Consider the following 7,608-nt stretch of genomic DNA (forward strand, 5'->3'; position numbering starts at 1 on the left):
GTTGAGGTGCTATATGTGTGTGCACAATAAGATGGAAGTGGACAATTTTGTGGTGCTACAAATAGATGAGAAAATTAAGTTTTAGTGCATACAATTTGGTGCGGCAATTAAAATAATAAATAAATAAATAAAAGATGAAGATGTTTTATGGGCTTCTTGGAGACTAAAGAGATAAGCTCAAGTGGATTTTAAACTCCAGCCCACTATCCCACCAAGCTCACATCTTTGATGCATTAAAATATAAGGTAGAGGAAAAGATAAATTAGGGTTTTCATTAGAAGGGTTTCTTAGTAAAAGTGGATGCCAAAGAAAATTTGAGAGGGAGAGAGAGAGGTGGCGTGATAGTAGGAGGAGACAAAATTGTTAGGGGCACAAGGTTTGACAACAAAATCAAGGTGAAAACTCCATCTTAATATTACTATACTGTTATAAACCTTGAGATATATTTATGGTTTTGGCAGAAAGATGTTTGTATATTAGGTAGCTTTATCGTGTTTCTTGGGTTATATATATTAGAGGATGGTTTACGTTAGGATGACTTTAAGGTTGTTTCGTTGGAATATATATAGATATATATATATATATATATATAATCCTAATTTTAGGCCACCGTATGTATCCAAGAACATAGTAATGGATCAAATATTATTCATGAATATGGCCTTCACGTTTTCATCAGAGTTATTTAATTAAATCCTAGGTTGGCCATTGTGTCTCTAGAACAAGCCATGGATTACAAATCTCTATTCAGGTATATGGCTCTTACTTTTTTATTGGGGTTTTATATTAAACCCTAGGTCAATGATATTTTGGCTACTGCCTTCCTCATGGCAATATGAGTTTCGATTAATGCAAGAAATATTATTGGTTAGAGAAACGTTAATTTAGTGTTGAAATTGTTATTAGTTCAGCAAAGTATAATCCTAGTGAGTCCATTTGTATAGTTCTATAAGCTTTATATTTTGTGGAGGATATTAAGTAATTTTTATGATTGATGATAGGTCCTATTTAAGAGTGTTTTGAGGCTTTTTGGAGGTTGTTTCAGCTGGACTATCAGAGTGATTCAAGTGTTGTAAGTAATTATGCATAATATGCACAAGTTTTGTCCATTAGGTTCTTAGAAGTTAAAAGTTTTCAAAAGTTTTGTATTTCAAACTTATATTTTCTAAAGTTTGTCAAAAGTATTTTTGTATCATTGAAAGAGAAATTTCGACTATTGAATAATGTTTTAAAGAGATACTTCGAATTTTAAATAAGTTTTAAATGTCCAAATCTCATTTAAAAGATGATTTCTAAACTAAACTATTTTTCCGTAAATAATTGAGTTTCAATGTAAGCTTTTTAAAAAGGTTCTTGTTCTTTAAATTTGTTAAAACCAAGTGATTTTAAAGTCATATTCCTATTCTCCAAATGATATTTAAAATGTTTCTTTTAGCAAATTGAATTTTTAGATTTACTTAAGAATTGTAATATATTTATATAAACTCTTCAGTTCTTATTCATTCCCTAAGAGAGTCAAGCATCCTTTGATTTATGTTCTATTCGATATTGTGATCTTTGATATGCCTCTGTATTTGAAAAGAAATTGCTAATATCAAGTAAATTATTATATTTTGTATAAACTTTGCTTTGTGATGTGTGACTCAAAATAATTGTCTTTAGAATTGATCAAATATATGTGTAAATCCGCTCACAAGATTGTATGTGAGAATATGTGTTGATCCCTCACCAGTAGGGGTTAGATGTTGGTATCCGCTCACAGGATTGTATGTGAGAATATGTGATGTGTATATGTGACATTGTGCTCTGATCAATTATATGTATGTGTTTTCTAATGATTTTAAGATGTGATTACAATTATATTAAGTGATCCATTATATGTTTTGGAATAATTATTTTTGGTATCATTGAATGATTTTGTGAAAAATCAAAATACTCGTGCTTGGCTTGACTCTATTCCGTTGTGTATTCTGTATAATTACTTACTAGATGTGTGGCTCACCCCATCAATTACTATTTTTTCAGATTAAAGTATAGTTGGGAATATAGACCATTGGGTCGCTTTGTAAGGTGCAAGGTAGAGCATGGAAGTTATAGGCGACTTCAATAGAAATTGAAGACTTATAGAATTTAGTTACCTTTATTTTGTGATTCATGTTTTTTTTTTTTTTTTTTTTTTTTTTTTTTTTTTTTTTTTTACGGTGGAGATTAATTTCCCATTTGTGGAGTTTAGATTTTTGTAAGAGGTTTTTAAGAGTACTATTTCTTTGGAGTATTAATTTATTTTGGATTAATTATGTTTATAGAATTATATAAGTTTAGCAAGTTAGTCATGCATCTAAATTCATGTTCCATGGAATTGTTTATAGAATTATATAAGTTTAGCAAGTTAGTCATGCATCTAAATTCATGTTCCATGGAACCCAAATCCATGGAACATGAATTTAGATACATGACTAACTTGCTGAACTTATATAACTTACTAAACATAATTAATCCAAAATAAATTAAAACTCCAAAGAAACAATACTCTTAAAAACCTCTTACAAAAATCCAAACTCCACAAATTTAGAATAATCTCCAAAATACAATGAAATCTAAAGCGGAATAAAAAGAAATAACTAATAATATTTTAAGACTTCAAGTATTATTGACTTCGCCTAAAACTCCCACGCTCTACCTTGCACCTTACTAAGCAATCCAAAGGTTCTGTTCCCCAACTAAACTTTAATCTGAAAATTGTAATTGATGGGGTGAGCCACACATCCAGTAAGTAATTATACAGAATACACAACAGAATAGAGCCAAGCAAAGCACGGGTATTTTGATTTTTTTCACAAACTCATTCAATGATATCAAAAATAATTATTCCAAAACATATAATGAATCACTTAATACATATGTAATCACATCTTAAAATCATTAGAGAACACATACACATAATTGATCAGAGCACAGTGTCACATATACACATCACATATTTTCACATACAATCCTGTGAGTGGATACCAACATCTAATCCCTGCTGGTGAGGGATCAACACATATTCTCACATACAATCCTGTGAGTGGATTTACACATTTATCTAATCAATTCTAAAAACATTCATTTTTGAGTCTCATATCACAAAAGTAAAGTTTATACAAAATATAATAATTTACTTGATATTAACAATTATTCCAAATACAGAGGCATATCAAAGGTCACAATATCGAATTGAACATAAATCAAAGGATGCTTAACTCTCTTAGGGAACGAATAGAGACTGAGGAGTTTATGTAAATATATTACAATTCTTGAGTAAATTTGAAAATTAAATTTGCTAAAAGAAACATTTTAAATACCATTTGGAGAATAGGAATATGACCTTGAAATCACTTGGTTTTAACAAATTTAAAGAACAAAAACCTTTTTAGAAAACTTACATTGAAACTCAATTATTTGCGGAAAATAGTTTAGTTTAGAAATCATCTTTTAAATGAGATTTGGACATTCAAAACTTATTTAAAATTCGAAGTATCTCTTTATTTAATAGTCAAAATTTCTCTTTCAATGATACAAAAATACTTTGATGAACTTTAGGAAATACAAGTTTGAAAAACAAAACTTTTGAAAACTTTTAACTTCTAAGAACCTAATGGACAAAACTTGTGCATATTATGCATAATTACTTACAGCACTTGAATCACTCTGAAAGTCCAGCTGAAACACCCTCCAATTGTCTCAAAATACTCTTAGATAGGACCTAGAATCAATCATGGAAATTACTTAATATCCTCCATAAAATATGAATCTTATTAAACTATACAAACTGACTCACTAGTAAAATATTTTGCTGAACTAAATGATAGCACTAATGCAAAGCATTTCTACCCAAAAGTGTGTTTCCTCAAATTTATCAAAACTTAGAGGCAATAGCCAATACTTTAGGATTTAATATATAACCCCAATGAAAACTGTGGGCCGAATCTAATATGACTTTGTTCATGGACTTAATATCATTGACCCTAATGGATTTAATATCACAATATTTTGGGATGCAATTACAATTCGGATAAAAATCAAGTCTATCAATATCCTTCAATACAATTGTAGTAGTGTTGAAACTGAATGGTTCATTTTGTTTGGACTAGTCAAAGTCTAGGCAAAGACTACCAAGGCCATTAATCATCCCTAAGAGGACTTGGACTTTGACAAGATGAGATTTCATGTGTGGGGTCGGTTGCAATTTCTCCAGCAATTCATAATTAACCCTACGGCATAGATCAATAGCCCAAAAGTTCCTATAGACCTTAAAGCCCTTATAGTCCTATAAAACGATGCAGCCTTATTCATGCTTTAATTAATTTCGGCTGTTCTTTCAGACTCCGAACAGTGGCATTCTAAGATTCAAGAATAATTGATATAGTGTAAAAATCGTAATATAAGAAATTACCAATCTCACAGTCTACACATCACTAAAGTTTTCCATGATAAAAATTCTAACTCCTTAATTCTTATTTCTAACGGTGAGAAATCATACCTTGAACAATCTGATTGCTTCTTCAATTATATGTGCTCTAAACTCCAAGGGAAAAGTAGACCTCCTAAGCGATGAAACCCTTTCTATGAAAAACCCTAATTTATCTCTTCATTTATCTTATATTTGACGCATCTGAAATGTGGGCTTAGTGGAGTAGTGGGCTGTAGATTAAAACTCACTTAAACTTATCTCTTTAGTCTCTAAGAGGCCCATAAAACATCTTCCTCTTTTCTTTTTATTTATTTATTTTAATTGCCTCACTAAATTGTATGCACTAAAATTTTAATTTTTTCACCTATTTGTAGCTCCATAAAATTGTTTACTCCCATCTTACCATGCACACACATATAGTATATTGTGATGCCCCAATATGATTGATTGTGTGATGTGTGTGGATGTGTGATGAGTCCCACATCGGGTATTTACTAGGTTGAACTGGGCTTTATTAACAACTGCAAGGAGTTTCAATTGTAACTAGTCCTTTTGAAGTATAGAGCAAATATGACTAGCGCTTTTCCTTGGGTCGTTACATATGGTATCAGAGCCAACCCAATAACCCCGTGTGGGCTCAAAGACACTACCCCACAAAGTGGGCACTAACGAGAACGTTAGTGATGAGTCCTACATCGGGTATTTACTGGGTTGAACTGGGTTTTATTAACAACTGCAAGGAGTTTCAATTGTAACTAGTCCTTTTGAGATATAGCGCAGATATGGTTAGCGCTTTTCCTTGGGTCGTTACATCAAGCCCACACCTCCTATGAGAATAAGAACTCCTCCGGTAAGAGTAAATAAATTCTTCAAAGGTAAGGGACAAACCCTGATTTTCAAGACATTACAAGGATACAACCGACGATTTTCTTTCTCATTTGGTTCTATACCTTGTTTGTTTCCCCAAAAAACAAAAACAAACTATTTATTCTTGTGGCCAATGATTTCTTCAAGGCACACCAACGAAACCTTTCCATCACCTGTACATGCTCTCAATGCCATGGTACAGCCAAATTATTTTATATCCTTGCGGTAACCATATTCTTCATTTTTTTCTTTAATGTTTTGGCCAGACAACTTACTACAAGCACTAAAAAGTACAAATTCTTCTATCAATTAAATCCAAATGTTATGGCTAGACAACTAACTACTAGTACTAAAAAGCTAAAAAAGGTACAAATTCTTCTATGGATTAAACCCAAGCAATACTGGGGCTATTCTTAGCAAAGGCTCTAGGGTTCTTGGTTGAAACTTCCTCGTGAAAAGAAAGCAAACTGTAGTTGTGATGCCATTATAAGTACAATTAAAACCTTGTCTCACCCGATTCAAAAACGCTTCAGAGACATCCTTCCTCCCAAACTTTGTTGGATGCGAGCCACCTCTGGACCAATCAACCCAAGTAATGCTCCTGTTGGAATTCATGCTCGGTTGAATTTTGGTCACAAGGGTTGCCAAGTAGTGCTCATCCATGTAACATGGAGGCTTGCAATGGTTTTCAAAAATGGGGTAATATGTGACATCTGACACTATCTCTATGGCTAGCTTCCGGTGAACTTCAAACCATTGGTTGCCTTTACGCCAATCTAACAATGATATCATTGGCCACATATGTTTATTGTAACGGCCGTGGCCCATCTTTCTTGGATCATCAATTGAGCCAACAGAACTATGGTTAGAGTTGATCAGGTAGTTGTAAATTGTTGTAAAATTGAATAAAGGAATGCATGTTTCAGAGAGTAACACAAATCTCTCGTTGGAGAAATCAAGTAGGGCATTAGCTAATAGGCGCCTCTCTGCATCTGCCATTGTGGCTTGTCCCCATTCCACTTGCTGCAAAATACAGTTTCAGTTAAAATGAATGGAGGAAAAAACTTGGCTTGGTTCATGTCTTGGTAGGTTTTTAATTTGAGATAGGGCAATATAAATTTCTAACCTCGCTTGGTATCCTGCGCTTGTAGAACACTGAGGATTCTGGTGGTTCTTCAGTGAACTCTGGTGAAGTATGGAGGTAAATTGAGTAGAGCCCTGCATGTCCCTTAAAGAACTTTTCCCATAATGGTCCCAAGGGCAATTTTCCTCTAGTTAAGAACATGAATGCCACCTTTCGCGTCCGATTCTAAGGGTATTTTTTGATATTTGGCACCATTGAGGCTAGCCACATTAGCTCCTTATCGCTCATTAAATGTGATGGCTGATTGGGAGCAGTCCAATCTCTCAAACCTCTACTCCCATTTGATAATTGAAATGGGTGCAAGGAAAGATCAGATGAAGAATTGCAAAGAAAATAAGAATATGAAAGCCTGGGCTACTTTGGATAAAATGCAAACAGTTGGGGGAAGTAAATCTCATCTGAGGATAGGAATTTCCTAGCACGATTGTTGATGAACATTCCTAGTATCATTATGAAAAACGCCAGTGACAAACATAAGAATATGGGTGGTTGTGATATTTAAACTCCTTCCCCTAACTCTTTTAATACTTGTGGAAAGTTGTTCTACAAACACTGATCTTACACTGCTTCATCTCTTTCTCTAGCTTACAGTATAAGCAAAAGCTCGGAAATAGTTTTCTTCATTTATGCAAGAGGAAGTCTTCAGAAGTGTTTTTAAGCTATGAAGCTAGACAATGGACAGGGTCTAAAAAAGGCTTGATTCGAGCAAGGTTAAGCAAGGGCACATGGGAAGTGCCAGGAATAGCGTGAATGGTAAAGCCTTAAACGTTATGGTATGGAGGAAATAATGGGCCTTGGAGTTCACAAGCTCACATACACGAGAGAAGTAGGGGGGAGAGAGATCACAAACATCACGAGTTTGGTTGCAGAAACGCAGGTTAAAGAGACAATTGGATAACTTCCAAGAATTAAAGATCAAGCTTGGAACCCGTTTAACATAAAACACGAGTCTAGAAGAGAAAAAACAGAGCCGTTTTACGTGTTGATTTTTACCTCTTTTCTTTTTCTGTTCTTTTCTTTTTCTTTTCTTAGAGAGAGAGAGAGAGAGACTGCTCAGTTCTATTCTTGACTTTTCACAATCTAGTCTTATTATCAATGAGCAACACTCCTTTATTATGAGACGGGTGTCAGGCCATTTTAAGGA

At 33.6% G+C, this 7,608-nt stretch overlaps 1 pseudogene; it reads right to left on the minus strand.

Moving 5' to 3' along the window:
* Positions 1-5,343: 5,343 nt before the first annotated feature.
* On the minus strand, positions 5,344-7,570 carry LOC126689690 (glycosyltransferase BC10-like; annotated as a pseudogene).
* Positions 7,571-7,608: the final 38 nt, after the last annotated feature.

The sequence above is a fragment of the Quercus robur genome, chromosome 1, assembly GCF_932294415.1.
Source record: "Quercus robur chromosome 1, dhQueRobu3.1, whole genome shotgun sequence".
Classification (NCBI taxonomy): Eukaryota; Viridiplantae; Streptophyta; class Magnoliopsida; order Fagales; family Fagaceae; genus Quercus; species Quercus robur.